Below are 19,291 nucleotides of genomic sequence, written 5' to 3'. Positions count from 1 at the left end.
TGGGACTTACTTTGATAGATGGACTATATGGGAAGGGAAAAAACTTTATCTGATAGAACCAATCCTTGTACATAAAACAGATTTGCATTATTATAATAAAAGAATGTAAGACCTCCCAAACAAGACAAAACAAAAAACCGTTATCCACCCGTGGAAGGAGACAGAAATGAGGGAAGGGGGCTGTGCCTAAGGAAAACGGGCCATGGTGAAAAGGATCCGGGATGAGGAGCTTAGGGCTAAGTCGGGACTAGGACCCTCGTTTCCTGCCAGATTTTTCCGCGTGAGAGCACAGGCCCCAGTCCTGCCAGGTTTTCCAATTTTTCAACAGAAGACAAAATTTCAGATTTTTATGTGAAATACTTTTACTTATTTTTTTTTAAAGGTTTTATTTATTTATTTGGCAAAGAGAGAGAGTGAGAGAGAGGTCACATGAGCCAGGGGAGAGGCAGAGAAGCAGGCTTCCCGCTGAGCAGGGAGCCCGATGCGGGGCTCGATCCCAGGACCCTGGGATCATGACCTGAGCCGAAGGCAGACACTTAACCAACTGAGCCACCCAGGCGCCCTGAAATACTTTTACTTTTAAACTGTGACAACTAATTCAAACTGGGCATTCATTTTACTTGAGGCATTTGGTGTGTACATGATTAATATCCTTGGAGGAAGAATCCCAGGCTTTTCCTTCCAGTGTTTTCCATGAGCCTCCTTCATGATGAGTGCCGAAGATGTCAGCTCCATGAAACCAAACTTCTGGACGGCGGCAATGCTCACACCCTTCGCCCAGACCTCCGAGTTGTGCCAGGCCTCTGGGCTGCTGACGAGGCGCGGTGAGGACCGGAGAGGTTTTCCCAGAGCCGCACTCAGCCAGATGCTCACAGTCACCAGGACCACCTGCTTCCTCATCACAGAAACCAGGCGTGTCCTGACCAGCCCCAGATGTCTCTTCCCTTCTTGGTCTTTTCAGAGTCCTGAGTGACCAGCCACAATGCCCATGCATCCCCTTGGGTCAGTGGCTCCAAGCAGGGGCACGGGAAGAGGGTGACGTGTGGCCAGTACAGAGAGTACTGGTCAGTGAAAATACTTCATAGCGTTTCTGATAAGTCAAAACATGAGCCAAGCACAAGGGAGCAGGAGGACAAGGGGGGCTCTAGACATGGACTATGGAACTAGCTCTGGGCCAACCGTGGAACCCGCTGGGGGAAACCTGCCTTAGACAGACTGACCAGTACAAGGTGGGGTCCTGGGGGCACATTGGCCAGATCGTGTGTGGGCTTGATGAAAGTGATAGTTCTGTCTTCAACTAGAACTCGTGTTGTACTCACTCCTGGGCCCCTTTGGGTGGAGCGTGGCATCCTCCCTGGGGACTGGGCCCTCAGAGAACATGTGTGAATCCGTCATGAGCGGCACCCTGGCTTTAGCCTTTTTTTTTTTTTTTTTTAAGATTTTATTTATTTGAGAGAGAGAGAGCATGTGCACAAGCAGGGGGAGTGGCAGAGGGAGAGGGAGAGGGAGAAGCAGACTCCCTGCTGAGCACGAAGCCTTACACGGGGCTCAATCCCATGACCCTGAGATCATGACCTGAGCCAAAGGCAGATGCTTAACTGACTGAGCCACCCAGGTGCCCCTAGCCTTTTGTTAATTCAATAAATATTGATGATGAGGAGATAAAACTCTGGGCACGCCAGCCACACCACCTGGGTTTGAATCCTGGCTCCGCCATGTTCCAGTTGGGTGACTTTGGGCAAGTCACGTAGGCTCTGTTTGCCTCAGTTTCCTCAGATGTAGAATAGGGGCATTGATGGCATGTCACAGGGCTGCTGTGAGGGATAAATATGAGCACTGAGACCGGGGCCTGAGGTACAGCGAGTGCTGCTAAATGTCAGGCCTCGCACCAGGTGCTGAAGGGACAAAGTGGACTCGCCCCTGCCCTGGCAGATTCTAGAATCTGGGGGCCACTGAGGGCCCGTGTCCACCTTGGTCTTCCATGCTGTGGGAGAACCGGTCTTTTTTGGGCCTGATCTCAGCCAACCTTGGTGAGAACGGCATCTGCCCCCACACTTCTTGACCTGCCCCGACCCTTGTGCGCAGCCTGGGGTGACACGTGCCGGCCAGGCATGGCAGTGACAGGGCCTGTGCCCGAGGCGGGGAGGCAGTCAGGGCTGCGAGTCAGGAAGACCGCTGGGCTCGGGGGCGGGCGGGGGGGGGGGCACAGGGATGGAGGGAGGAGGCCCGGCCAGGAGCCGTCGTCCTGAGTTGCCCCTACTGAGGGCCTGCTACACCGAATCACCACCGACCGCGCGGCTCGAAACACTGATGTATTCTCCCACTGCTCCCAAGGCCAAAGTCCAGAATCAAGGTGTCAGCTAGACCACGCTTCTTCCAAAGCCAGTGGGGGAGAATCATTCCCGGCTTCTTCCAGCTTCTGGTAGCTTCCAGCGTTCCCTGGCTTGGGACGGTATCACTCTGTCTTCACATGGCTTCTCTCTGTGGGTATCTCCATGTTGTCTCTGTGTCCAAATTTCCCATGAGGACCCCAGGCATGTCGGATTTGGGGCCCACCCTGACCCAGCAAGACCCATCTTAACTGGATTACACCCGCCAAGACCCTATTTCCAAAGAAGGTCACATTCACAAGTTCCAGGTGGATGTGAATTTGGGGGAGGGGGGTGCACTAGTCAGCCCAGTAAAATTTCTTAGCCATCACCTATCAAAATGAGTTCAGTGCTCTAGCTCCCATTTTACCCGCGAGAAACTCCAGAGGGCCTCTCTGACCTACTGAGCCCTCTGAGGGCCCAGACACCGTGGCGCTGGAGGAAGGACGGGAGCCACACGCACAAGGGAGAAAGGGAGCAGCAACAGGAAATTCCTTCTCCGGGCAACGTCCAAGGCTGCTTATCGCGCGGGACGGACTTCAGCCTCCCAGCCCTCCTCCTCTCGTTCCCCAGCCCAGCGCCCCCAGCCCCTCCTGGCGGCAGGCAGGAAGCCGCTTAGCCGCATGCTTGCAGAGGCCTGTTCTCTGCTGACCTGGCCAGAATAAACCAGCGGCAGCTCAGGAAGAAAAGCAGTGGGGGAAACAAGCTGGAAAGAATGTTGATCTGGGGCCAACAGAGGGGAAAGGGCTGGAGCCCATAGCCAGAGGCCCACTCGCCTGAGAAGGACTCTTATCTCCTCTGAGATGCGGGGCTCTCTCCTGTGTGTGGTGACCAGAGGCTTGCAGGGGCGGGGCGGGGGAGAGACGCAGCCCTGTTGCCTATCCTGGGCCCTGCTGATTCAGATCACGGGGGGTATGTTCATCAGGACAGGGAGGGCCCTCAGAGATGCCCAGCCTACCGGTATCAAGTAAGTGACAGGTCTACCACCAGCCGCCCTCCCTCTGAATCCTCCTTAACCCAGCACCCCAGACAGCTCTACTATTAATCAGCTGCAGCTGGCACCAGAGTTGAAAACTTGGAGTGCTGATTTGATAGGCATATACATTTGACAAAACTTATCAAATTGTGCACTAAAATCTGTACATTTCATGGTATATAAATTTTGCCTTAAAAGTTAATAATAAAGCTGTGTATTGCAGAAAAAATATATATGATGAAAAAAAAAGAGAAAGAAAACTGCCTCGTGCTTCTAGCTCTAGACCCAGGACTCTGTGTCTTGATGAGATCTCCCTGCGGGGTGGAAGAACTCCCTCCAGGTCCCACAGCCCAGGGAGAGGCAAATCAAGACCCGCTCTCCCAGCCCAGAACCTAGGCACTTCTCAGGAGGCACTCAGACTTTTTACACACAGGTCACACCCAACCCGCCCTGTCTTCCCATGTGAATCAGCCCCACCTGCTGCCCAGAGCCAGGTTTCCAGCCGCTGGGATCGGAGGCCCGGCATGGGTCCCCCAGGACCGCGGCCGCCGCAGGACCCACCCTGCCCCCGGGCCGGCTGCTCTGCGTGGTGGGAAAGCTCAGACCGGGTTTGAAGTACGGGTAGGAGTTTGCCTGGTCCAGAAGGGTCAAGGAGGGAATTCCGGGCAGAAGAATCAGTGTGTGTGGAGGGCCAGACAGGGCTGAGGGGAGGAGGGGGCGGGGTGAGGGCTGAAGAGGATGGGCGGTGTCAGGGACACACAGACACACAGACACACAGACACACACGCGCGTGCGAAGCCATTCTCCACAGGACCTGGGTTCTGGTCTTTGCTTAGTCCCTGTCCTGCTGTGCAGCTGGGGCCGGGCCCTGCCCTCTGGGCCTTGCTGTCCTCATCTGTACATAGGGAGGTAGGGCCAGGGGCTTCCCTACAGGCCCTTCCTGCCTCGTCAGGGGGCCCCAGTGCCCTCCTCCTCATAGTCCTCGCCAGTGGAGGAGACCAGATGCTGATGCTCAGAGAGGCCCCCACCCTGGCTGGGAGCTCGCCCAGCAGTCCCTGGGCGTCTGAGCAGCCCCATCCAGGATTGGGGAGGGGAGAGATACGCTGTGTCCCTTTCACCTCTGTGCTCTGGGGCAGAGGCAGCTACCGCTCTGACCCTGGGTGAGTCATGTACCCTCTCTGGGCCCTCCCTTCTATAACACAACAGGCCACTAGCCAGGGACCTGAGGCCCCGGCAGCTGGTGGGGTGGCGCGGGCCCGTGAATGCCTGCACAGCCTCGGAATGTGTTTACTTCCCCCCGTGCTGGGAGGAGACCGAGCAAGGCCCCTGCTGGAGTCCTTCCCAGCCAGGCCAGCAGGCCTCTCCACCTCCTTCCTGGGTTGACCACATTGTTTTAGGCAGCCCCTCCTACCCGCCACATTGGGGGGCATTCCACCTTACTTCATCCCTTCACAGATACAAACCTGACCCAGTTGAGGGCGCCCACTGGTGTCAGGCCCTCGGCCCGGAACCAGGCCCCTGCTGTCCCCCCAGCTCTGTGTCTAGCCACTGAGGGGCCCTGACAAGTGCCTTGCCTTCTCTGGCCTCAGTTTCCCCTTTTCTAGGAAGCAGGGATGGGACGAGGCGAGCTCTGAGGGACCCTTTGGTCCCAGGAGTCAGAGCCTCCGTGAGGCCTCCTGGAAGGTAGGGGAACCCGGTGGCCACAGACACTGGTTATCGTTCACTCACCACGCTTTCAGCTCTGGAATGTGCCAGGCTCTGTTCTAGGTGCGGCTGACTCAGCAGCAGCCAAGACAGATGCAATTCCTGGCCTCACAGGCAGGGGGATGGGGGTTGAAGAAACACCTAATTATAAACTGTGGTGTGTGCTGAGGAGACTTATTGTGAATGAACTATCCAAGAGGGAAGAGATCAGAGGTCAGGGGAGGCCTCACCCAGGAGGTGACTTTTAAGCTGAGATATGGAGGAGAAAGTGCCAGTGTCACCAAGAAAGGGGCAGGGAAGGGTGTTCCAGGTTGCGGTGCCAGTCTGCCTAAAGGAATGAGGAGGAAAGACGGTGGGGAGCGCGGGGGTCCAGGAGCCGACTCGACCATTAGCGCCCAAGAGACCTTAGAAAGGGCTCTTAACCTCCCCGAGGTTCATTGTCATCATCTGCAAATTAGCAATAATAATATTTAACTGCCACGAGACTTGTGAGAATGTAATCACATAGCGCCCCCTGTTTATTTCAGGACCTTGTGAAGAATAAGCACTCGATAAATAGCAGCAAAGTATCTAGTTGTGCTCTGTGCGTAGATGATTGATATTTATTGGTCTGATTATATTTTTTGACCCGTCCTCTTTCTTTATTCTTCTGCTCTTACTTTTTTTAAGATTTTATTTTTAAGTAATCTCTACACCCAACATGGGGCTTGAACTCACAATCGAGAATCACAGCCTTCGCTGACTGAGTCAGCCAGGTGCCCCATCCTGCTCCTATTTTTACTTTGCATTTTCATGTTACATTTTATGTATTCCTTTAAATTTCTGTAAAGGGGATGTTATTATTACTATCTCTCTTATTACTATTACTATCAAGTGTGTAAGCTGCTAGGCAAATGTGAGGAATTCTTATCACATATTCCAAGTATCTCCACTTGCACTGATATATAATATACTGCATCACAGAATCAAAAGCTCCATGCAAACCCAAAGCCTCACCCATGTGCCAGGGCGCTGTGGACATGGGCATCTTTTCCCACGGGGCTCTGGGAAATGGCATGAGGAATGTGCTGAAAGCAGGCAGGCCCTGTGAGGAAGGAAGAGAATCAGAGGAAAGAAGTCCTGGGAGCCCATGAGCGCCATCAGCAGGACTCTGGTTGTCCTGAACGCTTGGCTGTACGCAGATGGAATGAATGAAGATGAGTAAGAATTTTCTAACACATCCCCAACAATTCTATTCCAGAGATGAAATGACCTTGAGAGGTAGCAGTTGTGTGAGCTATACAAATTATCCTTTAAGCAATGGTTTGGAGAGAATTCTGTATATTTGGGGGATGGTGGTAAATGACATGGGAAAGTCAGAAGAGATAATGTCATCAACTAGGATTAGATTTGACTACAGGAAACATAAGTACAAAACAATAATGGCTTACACAACTTGGATGCTTATTTATACCTCCAAAGAAGCACAAAGATGGGTGGTCCGGGGCTGCTTAGTGGCTCTCTAAATCCTTCTGGTTCACATCCACCTTCGCTATGGTGTGGCCCTATTCCTCATGGTACAAAATGGTGGCCATCATACCCACATTCCAGGAAGACGGAAGATAGGAAAGAGTCAGAAAGATGAAAGGAAGGGGCACCTGGCTGACTCAGTTGGTGGAGCGTGAGACTCTTGGTCTTGGGGTTGTGAGTTTGAGCCCTACACTGGGTGTAGAGATTACTTAAAAAATTTAAAAAAGAAAAGAAAAGAAAAGAAAGATGAAGGGACAAAGATAGAAAGGGCAAAAGAAGAGCCTCAGAAGCTCCCAGGTGATGTTTATGCTTGCATCCCATTGGCCAGAACTAAGTCACATGGCCATGCCTAGTGGCAAAGGAGGTTGGCCATGCCTAGTCTTTATGCTGGGTAGCTACCATTCAAGCTAATAAGTCCATCTTTGTGGAAGGGGAGAATGGAAGAATTAGCATGATATTTCTGATCTCTTTCAGCTCTAAAAGTTCAGTAGTTTGTGAGTCTTGACCTTCTATCACTGTAGCCAAAGTCTGAACCCTTGCTCTTGACCCAAAGCAGGTATTTGAGTGGCATAGGACACACTGAGACTGCTGAGGGAAGGCAGGGAAGGCTTGCAGAGATGCCTGATGTGAGAGAAGGGACAGCCTCTCTGTTCTTCAGGCTGACTGAACACCACCCTGACATTTGGAAGCTTCTCACTGGGAACCTGTGAGCTCAGCGACCTACAAAATTGCCTTTCCTTGGGGCAATGAAGTGTTCTGTCATTGACTTTCACAGGTTGGGAATTTATGAAATGCATACTTGAAGGATATTTCCATTATCTCTGCAAAAATGGAGGTGAAGCTGTTGTCTGCCATGTTGGGAAATGCCCTGGATTTAACTCCTACAAAGACGTCCATTCTGGAATTCAGAATCAGGAAAAGGCTTATCTCCAGCTGAGCTCATATGATTTTCTTTCTCTGTTAACCAAGTGCATAATGCAGTGGCGCTCTGTTGTGTTTGCCCTCCTCCGCCTATGGTAACATCACCTGCTTTTCTTTTCCTTTCAGTCCATGTGGTTCTTCTGCTGGGGCTAATTTCACCCGTTCTTCTCCTTTAGGGGGAGGGCACAGTACCCAGGCCTGCTAAATGGAGTCTCGATGATTGTTTCCTAGATTGGATCATGGTGAAGTCCGTGTCATTGAATGATACCCCTGGTTCTTTTGCTGAAATTATTGAGGGGTGGGGGATATCATTTTTTCCGTGGGAGGTACAAAACTGATATGATGCAAATCTCAAGTTGATGGGGACCACTTTTATTTTATTTTATTTTATTAATTAATTTATTTTTAAGTAATCTCTAACCCATTGTAGTGCTTAAACTCACAAACCTGAGATCAAGAGTTATATGTTCCACTGACTGAACATGCCAGGCACCACCTCCTTTTTAAAAAAAAATCTTCTTCTTCTTATTTTTTTTAATTTGCTGGTGACCTCATCTTTGCATCTCGTAGAATGAGCTTGCTTGAGAATAAGGGAAAAAGGGCAACACAGAGGACAGCGGAGCAAGGATGGAAAGTGTGACACATGCCTGATGACATGATCTGAGCTTCTGGATCCAGCCATGTCCATCCCTGAATTTCCCAGCATATGAGTCAATACGTTATCTTTTTGGCTCAAGACAGTTGGAGCTGGGTTCCCGTCACTTGCAGATGGAATAGTCCCCCATAATACACTAACCAAAGTGTAATTCGCCCTGGAAGTGGAGATAGGAATTTTGTGACGAGGAATGTAAAATCATGCCAGGGGCCGGATATACGTGCTGCTCAGTTTCTTTCCTAGGAAACGTGTTGGGAGCTTAATGCGCACGCTCGTAGTGGTGGAGTGCCTGCAGAAGCGGTTGCCAATGACTCTTCTCAGCTGTGTGTGTGTGACAGTCCCCCCACTGTGGTGACGTCCATTTGCCCTCCCCTTAAGTCATGAAGCCTGGCTTGCTGTATGACTTGCTTTGACCAACAGAGGCTTCAGGGGCGCTGTGCTCGTTCCAAGCTTAGGTCTTAGAGGGTTGCGGCTTCTGCTTTTGCTCTCTTAGACCCTGAGCTGCCGTGTAAAGAAGTCTGGCCACCCTACTGGAGGGACCATATGAGAGAGGAGGCCTGGGCAGCCTCTAGATATTCCATTCACCATACTGACAGCACCAAGCCATGTTGGACTTCCTAGTCCCAGCCAAGCAGAGCACTGAACACAAAGTGTGACGCAGTCCTGATGACATTACCTGGGCCTTTGGATCCAGCCATGCCTGAAGTCAGTCCAGCTGGAAGCCGCTGAATGCACCTGCCTGAGCGCCAACACCATGTGGAGCAGAAAAACTACCCAGATGAGCCCAGCCCACCCACAGAATCATGAGAAATAATAAATTGCTGTTTTTATTTTTTAAGATTTATGTATTTATTTGAGAGAGTGTGTGCACGTACTTGCACTAGTGGGGGAAGGGGCAGGGGGAGAGAATCTTTAAGCAGACTCCCTGCTGAGCGTGGAGCTGGTCTCGGGGTTTGATCCCACGACCCATGAGATCATGACCTGAGCTGAAACCGAGAGTCAGACGCCTAACCGACTGAGCCATGCATGCACCCCTTAAGCCACCGAGTTTTGAGTTGGTTTGTTATACAGCACGAGCTGACTGAAATACCCACGTGAGCAACTTTGAAGTATCAGGATGTGTCACTGCGTAGCTTATTTGAATTCCAGGAACTTATCCCCTCATTGGGAAGTGGTGGCGGGTTGTGTAGGGACCGAGGGTCGGAAGAGCAGAGCATGAGGACTGAGAATCTAGAACAATGAGGGGAGGCACTCTGCTTCAGCACTGCGGGGTCCTGGGTGGCAGGGAACTCACCTTGAGGAAGAGAGAGCTCAAAGCCCAGATTTCAGCCTAGGGGCCTATGTGATGGTGAATGACAAACACCCTTGGGGAGGAAGTTGTTCAAATGTCCTCCAGCCCAGCAGTCCTCAGGGAGGGGGGAGGGGGAGCAGAGCCTGGTGGCCCCAGGGCAGCCCAGGTGGCGCTGGTCATGCTGGCACAGAGCAGGGACAAATGGGAGGAGAGAGAGTGCAGTGGGATGGTCGGGCAGGGCTGGGCCTGGGGCAACTACAGACCCCCGGGTCCTTACAAGGTTAGAAGGCCCTGGGCCTGGAGAAGCAAGGGTAATGATTTTGAGGCTCCTACCCTCCTGTTTGGGGGCAGGATTTAACCTTCTAAACCATCCCAAATCCCTTTAGGAAGTGGGTGGGGGGAAGCAGTGCGTCACAGATGCTGAGAGCTGGGACCAGCTCTGGAACCCCAGCACACCCCAGAGCTCACAGACACCACCCCCCACTCCCGCCGGCTCCACCTGCTCCTCTCCGGGCGGGGCCGAATGTGTGTGAACGTGTGTGACTGAATACATGTGAGTTGTGTACGTGAGCACTGTGGGAGTTGTGTGAACACGGGTGTGTGTTTGCATGCGTTTGAGAGTGTGAATGTGTGAGCTGAGTGTATACACCCGAGTGAGTATGAGCATGCTGGTGAGAGTGCGAGCTGGGGGTGCATTCGCGTGTGGGTGTTTGTGTGAAAGTGTTAAGTGTGATCCGGAAATGTGTGTTCGTGGGTACCTGGATGTGTCCGTGTGCGCGCATCCGAGTGTGTGAGAATGTGTCAGTGTGTGCGTGTCTGAGTGTGCGGCCGCGGGCGTGAGAACACGAGTGTGTGTCTGTGTGCCTGTTGAGTCTGTCCTCCACAGCACCCCCAGGATCTTTAGAAAACGAAGCAAAGACCCGCAGGGTGCCCGGTGCTCCCAGGACAAGCCCAAGCCCCGGGGGCACGGTCACCCCGCCCACGGGTGACCCGGCGGGGCTGCCCTCCCTGGCCTTTCCACTGCCCCCTCCCGGGTGTGGTCCCAGCCGGGCATTCCTGCTGGACTGCCCCCCAGCCCCCCCGGCCCCCCCCCCGCCTGCCCTGGGAGGGGTTCCTCCCGGGACTGCAGAGTGTGGGGGTGTCGGCTGCCCGGGGCCCGGAACCGAGAAAACGCTGCTGTGCGGGAGGCACTTGTGAAACTTTTTCCTGACAGCAGTGAGCCTGAAAATCCCCAGGCCTCCGCCTTCGCGGACTGCCAAGGTCACGGGCTCCCTGCGGCTCGGAGCCCGCTCTCTGCCGCCCTCTTCTGGGCGCCTGTGGCAGCGGATGCAGCGGGAAGCACGGCTCCCATCCTCACGCAAAGCGCAGCACTCCCCCACCCCGCCCCGTGTCCCCAGCACCCAGGGCCCGCCGAGGGCGTAAGCAGGCCGGACACTCCCCAAGTCCTGGGATCTGGGTTCACCGTCTCCTGAATGCCATCTGCAGGTCTGACACTCAGTAGATGCCCACGGTGGGGGGGGGCGGTGCGTGGGAATGAATGCATGGATTGGCTCAGGAGTCAAAGGGCAAACTGAGGCCCAGAAAGGGGAACTCAGTCAGCTGGTGGCATATGCTGGGCTCATGCTGAACCCACCAAGTGACGGGGCAGAGCTTCTGCCGCGGCTTCTTGCTGGAGTGAGTCTTGGTCTTTTCCTGATAAACATGAGCCCGACTTTCCCATTTGACTGGGCTGCCCCAGGAGAAATAGGCTGTCCCGAATTGGGGCAGCTGGGCCAATGGAGGCTGAGGGGGCAGGCAGCCAGGGGCTGGACCCCGGCCTGCCTTTCTGGGCACCCTGCCAGGCACCCTGAGGGATTGTGCTGAGCTGGCCCATGTCTGGGAGGAAGAGGACCTGGACACAGACATGCCTGGAGCCAGAGGGTTGGGGGCGGGGGAGCCCAGACACCTCCACTCCACCCCCTGCCTCTACCATGGTGTCATTGTCCCCCGGGGACCCTGAGGGCACTGAGCTTCAGAGGGGCCAGGCTGCCCAGGCTCTTCCCCTGGCCCCTGGAGCTCACTCCCCCGAGTCCGGCTTGTTCTCTCTGGCTGCCCCAGAGCAGCTCCCCTGCCCTTGGGTGACACAGGCCACCTGATTCCTGCCCTGGGGCTCCCAGACAGTGATGGCTTGCCCCCTCTCTTCTAGTTACTCAGTGTAGGAAAGGGGAAACACACAAAAGCAGAAAGGAAATGAGATCACCTGAGATAGACTCTAGTGATCAGCCCCCTCCCTAAGTAGACCCAGTAGCTCTGCCTTTGCTTGAGTCGGAAGGGATTCGTCCCCTGCCGCTTTCTCCAGGGCTGAACCCCTCCCTGACCCTCCGTGTGGCCTCACCAAGGCGGCCCGCACCCTTCCCTGCAGCCAACACTGTCCCCGCCCCAGGGTAGGCCTCCATGTCCCACCCTTTTCCCTCACTGTTCCTGCCTCGACAGCTCAGAAGCCCTGCCGGCTGCAGGCAGCAAGACTCCATTTCCAAGTGAGGTGATTGGGTCGGCCACTCCCCTGCTCTAAGACCTGCTATGGCTCCCAGGCAGACACGAGAAGGCCCAGATGGTTTAGCCTGGCATTCGAGGCCCCACAGCATCTGTCTAACTCCACCCCCGTCATTATTCCTCCACACTGTAGGCCCACAGGAATGGTGGGCTTCCTTCTGGGCTAGCCTCCCCTGAGGGCTCGTAAGGTAAGTGAGAACAGGAGCTTCATCCATCTTATCTCTGTATCGCCAGGGTCAGGCTCAGAGCAAGCTCTTAGTGTATGTTCAGCAAAAGGAACTGAATGGGTTTGAGCAAGCCAGTTCACTCACCAACAGCAAGAAGCATTTTTTAGCCTGTATTTATATCCGGACATCGTGCTGAATGCATCACAAGGATTCCTCACTTCATCCTCAGAACTATGCTCTAAGGTAGTGCTACTATAATGCCCATTTTCCAGATGAGAGAACGGAGGCCCAGAGGTACTACGTGATTTGCTCAGAGTCCTATGCAGGATCCTGCCCCAGCCCATGCCCTACCCACTCTCCCAGATGGTAGGGTTTGCCTGCTCCTGTCTTGTAAGCACACGGGCTGTCCGCCCCCTTTCCTATTGCCTTTTCCCACCCTTCTCCATCTGGGCCCAACGGCCTTCCATTCTGCTCTCACTTCAGGCTCAGCCCCAGGCCTGGGCAGTGCCAGGCAAGGCTCCGGCTGGTTTCAGGTGCCTGGCTGTGGGTTCTTGAGCACACCTGCCCTTTCATGTGTCTAAGCGAGATTCAACAGGTCTGTTTTACATCCTGAGACTCAAGTTCCCGACATGAGCTTGAACCCGATGCAGCATTGGTGAAGCTGGCCTGGGAATTGGGGCCCAGATACAATCACAGACTCGCTCTGTGGCTTTGGGCAAGGAGCTGAGTTTTGCTGAGCCTCAGTTTCTGCATCTGTGCAATGGGCATGAGAATACCCACCTCACAGCGTCACTGGGAGGATTAAATGTGAGCTGGTACGGGAAGGGATTCCCTAGACTGCAGAGCTGCTAAAGGAGGGTGAGGGCCCTGTGGGCCGGGATTGGCAGCGCGTGGTTTAGAGGTTGTGAGGGAGAAGGGCAGGAGCAGTTGGTGCCCGGGCCAGGCACAGGCTCCCCAGTAAGGATGTGTGCAGTGGGGATGGAGGGGGATAGGGAAAATGGGCTTGTGAAGTTAGGCGGGGCCCCTCCTGAAGCTGCTGGGGATCCCAGAAGAGCTGCTGACTCACCTCTTCCTCTTTACGCTTCTTTTTTTGTTAGGTCTTAATTGGTCTTTCTGCTTACAAAAGCAGTCTCTGCTCACTGCATAAAGTTCAAATACCACCAAACTGTATAGTGTAGAAGGTAGACAGTTTCCCAGATTCATATGCCCCAGATGTAACCGCGGTTGACATTTCCGTGTATGGTCTTCCAGATTTTTGATGACCAAATGCATATTTTGTAATTAAAGAAGCATGTTCCTTGAAGAGGATTCAAAACAATGCAGACTACATAATACGTACTCCTTCCCACACCCTTCTCAGAACCAACCACTATTAACAGCTTTGGAGGTATCTCCTTGCACTTTCAATATGCCCTGCTGTCCACAAGTGGGCATAAATGAGGAGGGGAACAATGATCATAGACACAATGAAACGAAGCAGTGCCCAGCATCCCATGTCAGTGAGGGTTCGCAATCATTATATATACACATAAAGAGAGTTGTTTCTCCCTCCCACAGAAATGCGATCATACTATGCATACTGCCCTGTCTGGTTTGGGAGGTGGGATTATGTGCAAAGATTAGTCATAGGGATCCCGAAATTTACACTGGAGATGGAAGTCTTGCATTTAGATTAAAAGAACTGGTTGCTTAAGTGTAGGACGGGAGAAACCTACACTCCCAGGCTGAGTCACAGCCGCCTCTGGGATGTGGCTGCAGCCCAGGCTTGCATGAGTCGATGCTGAGCTTTCAAAACGAGGGAGGTGATGGGGTTTCTGTCGCCTGGGCCTGTCCTCTGTCTGCTTGAGGCTTCCCTTCCCTTAAAGGCATTCAGAGCCCTCACCACGTGTGCATCCAGCGACCTATATGGTACCTTCTCCCATGAAAAGTCTGAAACTTCTCCCTCCCATGTGTCATCTCCCACCTCCCTGGAGCTCCCATGTCCTCCAATCTTCTCAGCTTCAGTGAAGGTACCAAAGCCTGCCTATTGGTTCAAGCCAGCCCCGGGCATGGGGTGGGGTGGGGGTGGGGGGGGGTTGGCATGCTGCTCTCTGACCTTCCCTCCCCTCCCACCTCAGATCCCTCTGGAATCCTATGGGCCTTTGCTCCCACATATACCCACCTCTCCCCACCTCCCTCCCCTCCTGCTGTCTCCACCCTGACACCCTAGAGTCTACTGGCCACCCCAGAGCCAGAACAAAGTTTTAAAGTTGACTCTGATCTTTTGGAAGAGGTATTGTGATGAGTGGAATGGTGGTACCCCCAAGGGTATGTTCAGATCTGTTCGTAGAATCTGTGAACATGACCTTATTCGGAAAAAGGGTTTTTGCAGATGTGGTTAAGTTAAAGATCTTTTTTTTTTTTAAGATTTAAAAATTTTGGGGCACCTGGGTGGCTCAGTTGTTAAGTGTCTGCCTTCGGCTCGGGTCATGATCCCAGGGTCCTGGGATCGAGCCCCACATCGGGCTCCCTGCTCAGCGGGAAGCCTGTTTCTCCCTCTCCCACTTCCCCTGCTTGTCTTCCCTCTCTCGCTGTGTCTCTCTCTGTCCTATAAATAAATAAATAAAATCTTTAAAAAAAAAAAAGATTTAAAAATTTTATTTATTTGATAGAGACAGAGAGAGAGAGAGAGAGAGCACAAGCAGGGGGAGCGGCAGGCAGAGGGAGAAGCAGGCTTCCGATGAGCAGGGAGCCTGATGCAGGGCTCGATCCCAGGACCCTGGGATCATGACCTGAGCCGAAGGCAGACAGTCAACCGACTGAGCCACCCAGGCGCCCCTAAGTTAAGGATCTTGAGACGAAGAGCTCACCCTGGGTTTTCCAGGTGGGCCCTGATTCAGTGATAAGTACCCTTACAAGAGACACGCAGGGGAGATTTGACAGACAGAAGAGGAGGAGGCAATTTCGGGCAGAAATTGGAGTGATGTGGCCTCCGGCCAAGGAAACCACCAGAAGATAGAAGAAGCAAGGCAAAGGAGCTTCCCTAGCGCCTTCAGAGGGATCGGGGCCTGCCATTGCCTTGATTTCAGATTTCTGGCCTCTGGAACTAGAGGACACGACATTTCCATTGTGGCGGGCCAGCCGGTTTGTCACCTGTTACGGCAGGCCTCAGGAATGCAGGGGATACACACCTGGGGTTACACTAATATAAAATGTAAATGCTGGGAAGTCTTGCTTTTCTAGGTAACCCCTGTTACTAGTTTCTTTTCTATTTTCCTAGGATTTCTTCATAGAGACAGAACTATGTGAAAGGGAAGGGGCGCCTGGCCGGCTCCATCCGTAGAGCACGTGACTCGATCTAGAGCTTAAAAAAAAAGAAAAAGAAAACGGGAAAGGGGAATGCATTTTGATCCCCCAGCCCCATTTAAGAGTGACCTTTCAAAATGTGTCTGGCAGTGTCATTCACTGCACTTAGATGCAGTGGCCCCCCGGGGCCACTCCCGCCTGGCCCATGTGCCCCTCGAACCCCATCTCATGCCCCCTCCCCTCCAGACTGCAGCCTCCCTGGTCTCCTTGTGTGAAGATCCCATGCTCCTTCTGCCTCAGGGTCTTGACACTCATCCTAACTCCTGCCTGACCCCCAGGCCCTTCTTTCCCCACTGTCCTCTGACCTCTATTCAAATGTCACCCCCCAAGCCCTCTCTGACCTCCCAACTTAAAATAACACTCCTCATCCTGCCACTTCTTATTATGCTACACCATTTCATTTTCCTCCTTGAATTTGTCACGATATAAAATTGACTTATGTGTTGGCTTCCTTGTTTGTGTCTATCTCCTGCTCTAGACTGTAAATTCTTGGAGCTGGGATTTGGTTTGTTCACACTTCCATTCTGGGCACCTGAAACAGTGCCTGGCACATAGTAGGCCCTCCCTAAACACTTGTCAAATACATAAATTAACCCTGAAGGCCAACCACATTCTAGAAACTATGACATTAAGGAAAGGGTTCTTAGAGCCCATGGAACCCCCAGCATAATACATAACATTTTGTGTGGATGTGCATTATTTTCCATGGAGATGGTTGACAGCTTTTACTAGATTCTCAAAGGGGTCCTGATCCCAAAGATGTGAAGGGGTCTTAAAATCAGGGCTTGATTGTGCAGGAAGAAAAACAAAGTTAAATTCAGTCTCCAAGGTCCACTGGGGGCCCTGGGCTTGTTTAGCCTAGAGGAGAGATGTCCAAGGAAGCCAGCTCCATTGTTTGTAAATCAAGGCAATGTAAATGTAGGCAGTGAAGAAATGGGAGAAATAAAAATTTCTCCCCAACAAGGGAAGGCCCTCCTGACAAAGCTGACTTAGAGCTGACTGGTGAGGTGGTGAGGTTCTTGTCACTGGAGGTATGCAAGCAGATGTGTATACCCCTTTGTCAGAAATTGTTCTGGGATGAGCAGGTCAAGGAAACACATAGTTCTGGGATGAAGGAGTGGCAGATGGCTTGGGTCAGAGAGGAGAGTCTCTAAATTAATGTCGCTGTGGTTCCTTCCAGCCTCCCACAAGTTGGAGTGCAATTGACATGACCCTATGTGTCCCAGAGTGAGCCACTTGAGTGCCATTCCCATATCCCATAAGCTGGTGTCCACTTTGCCTGCTCCCATGACCCTGAGAGGCCCTGTCTGGATCTGAAATGCAGGGACAGGCCTGGGTCCCCTCTTCACAGCAATGACCTTGGCTTATGCAGCCTGCCAGCCAGGATGACAGGACTGCTGGGGTGTGTAATCCCCTGCAGACTGGACTGTCCTCTGGGCTCCCTCAGGCTCCCTCAGAGTCAGCAGCTTTCTAGAGCATTCCATTTCACTTCCTTTGTCTTGATCATCAGATGACATCCTGCAGCAGTTTCGGGGTGACTTTCTGTTGTCCCCATAGGAGAGAAGCAGCTCTCAGGGAGCTGGGGATTCCTTCCCCAGAAACAGGATGTAAAATCTCTCTCTGCTGAGCCAAAGGTGCCAATTTCCACAGGGCACACCAGAAGGCAGACGATGGTGCCTCAAGAGGGGCTCTTGGCTTCAAGGTAAACAGCATGCCCTTGGAACCAACAGCATGTTGGGATCTGTAGCAGGATCGATCCTGGTGGGTGAAGTCTCCTAGGGCCTTCTTCCCACCCTCAGGCAGCTGGGGAATCATCTGGGAGCTGGAAGACCAGACTGGACACTCCTCTCTCCAAGGTTATATAAGAAATGGTTGGCCTGGCTGTGGCAGGTGTAGATGATCCTAGGTTTTCTTCCTGACCGAGCTATTTACCGGTGATGGGACCCTGGACACCTGTCTAATGCTTGGAACCTGTTCTGTATCATAAGGACCACCACAAGTCTCACAAATGAAATAATTTGTATAAAACAAATTCACAGGGCCAGGTACAGAATAAGGGCTCAATAAATCAGGTGCCATTATTTTTATTATTAGTAGTAGTAGTAGTACTATTTTAATGAGTATTGCTTAAACCCTTTGGCCCTTTGTAAAAGTAAGGTGACAACATGCACCTCGTTGCAAGGATCAAATGAGGTCATGTGATGGAAAGTGCATTTTGAAATGCAAAATCCTATGTAAATGTGTCAGCTAATGGTCATCGATAATAAATAATAATGGGAAGTCCTTCTAAGCAAGGCGGCCTGTCTTTCCAGGGTCTGCCACAAGGGGGCACCCTCTCTCCCTTGCCCCAGTCACGCCCCCTCAGCCACTCCTCCAGGAGGGACCAGGTCCAGGCTTCCCAGCAGTAAAAGGAGGTGTAGCTTCTCCTGCGGGGAGAGCCTGGGCCAGTAGTCCTTGGGACATGTCACCGGACTTGTGCCCAGGGGTGCCAATTCTTTCTCCTCATAGGACAGAGGCCTGTGGCATTTAGGGAGGTGTTGAAAACTGTTACTGCTTGAGCGCTGTGTTCAGAAGGGGTCCCAGCACTGACCTTCTGCAAGGGAAGGCAGGATCTCATACGTGTGTGTGTGATGGAGTCTGTCCTCACAACGCGGGAGTCCTCTGTTGTCTTGCTGGCTGCCGTAGCCCCAGCGCCAGGTGTCCGTGTGTGGTGGCCCAGTGAAGGCCCGCAGAGTCGCACAGAGGTGAATACAGAGGTTCCTCCTTCTGTGGGATGGTTGCTGTTACTCCTGCCCACCCCAGCGCCCGGCCACCTCAGTGACAGTGAGGGACCCTGTCAGGAAGGCCCAGCTTAGCTGGCGATAAGTTCCCCAGGGCGTGCTGTGGGAGTTTTAGAAGGAACCCCCGCAAGGACAAGGCCAGTGAGCTTCTGACTGGGTCCTGTTTCAAAAGTGAACAGACTGGGGGCGGGGGTGTATCGTAGGGATGAGTGGAGTGGAGTGCACAGCGACAGGGGCTCGCCCTCAGCCTGCCTCTCCCACCCCCTCCCTGTGGCTCCCAAGTGGCCACAGGGACGTCCGGCTCCTCAGGAGGGCAGGCATGCAGGCGCTCCTCCCAGCCTGTGCTGGGGGGCAAAGGAGAGATGTGGGGAGGCTTTGTGCATCTGGGAATTGTCAGGTAAGTGGTTGTTTGTCAGGTGGTTGGATTTGTTTTCCCTCAAAATGTAGCAGAGCTTGGAGGATCATGCTAAAGGGGAAGCGATTGTATTTAGAATGACCCCAAGTGTTGGCCATGGTGTCCATGGTACAGCTGAAGTCCAGAGTTCACTCTGAACCCTAACACCTATGTGAGGTGTGATTTCCTATTTGACCTGGTCGGTCACACCTTTGGGACTGAAGGGGAGAGGTCACCGTGTGGCTAGGCTCCTCGGCTTGCGCCTTGGTCCCACCCCAATGGATCTTACCTCGTAGGACTCTTTCCTACCCTAACCCGCTGTAGCCGAGTGTTCCTAGACGTGGCATGGAAGCTTCCTGGGGCTTCTGACTGCCCCGATGTGGGTCCTGATTGGTATCTATGCTGGCCCCTGGAAATGGTTGGCAAAGTGAAAGCATTTGGGGATTATCTCAGCTGGGGTTTTGTTCTGGGCTGAATTGTGTCCTCTGCCACCCAATTCATGTTGAAATCCTAACCCCCAGTAACTCAGAATGTGGTTGTATTTGGAGAGAGAGTCTTTACAGAGGTAATTAAGGTTACATGAGGTTATTGGGTGGTCCCTAATGCAATATGACTGGCTCACAAGAAGAGGACATTAGGACACAGACA

At 52.8% G+C, this 19,291-nt stretch overlaps 2 long non-coding RNA genes across 3 annotated transcripts in view; one reads left to right on the top strand and one right to left on the bottom strand.

The window, feature by feature from the left end:
- Nucleotides 1–19,291, bottom strand: part of LOC118528286 (uncharacterized) — a 53,303-nt gene that overhangs the window by 12,541 nt on the left and 21,471 nt on the right. The window lies entirely within an intron of this gene.
- LOC144381079 (uncharacterized) lies at nucleotides 3,839–8,972 on the top strand. Of its 2 annotated transcripts, none has more exons than XR_013445554.1 (2): nucleotides 3,839–3,960; nucleotides 7,334–8,972. It is a non-coding gene; the product is annotated as an uncharacterized LOC144381079 (long non-coding RNA). The 2 variants fall into 2 exon arrangements; XR_013445553.1 differs by having other exon boundaries at nucleotides 3,840–3,966.

The sequence above is a fragment of the Halichoerus grypus genome, chromosome 2 (assembly GCF_964656455.1).
Source record: "Halichoerus grypus chromosome 2, mHalGry1.hap1.1, whole genome shotgun sequence".
In the NCBI taxonomy this organism is placed as follows: domain Eukaryota; kingdom Metazoa; phylum Chordata; class Mammalia; order Carnivora; family Phocidae; genus Halichoerus; species Halichoerus grypus.
This window is presented reverse-complemented; position numbering and strand designations above follow the sequence as displayed.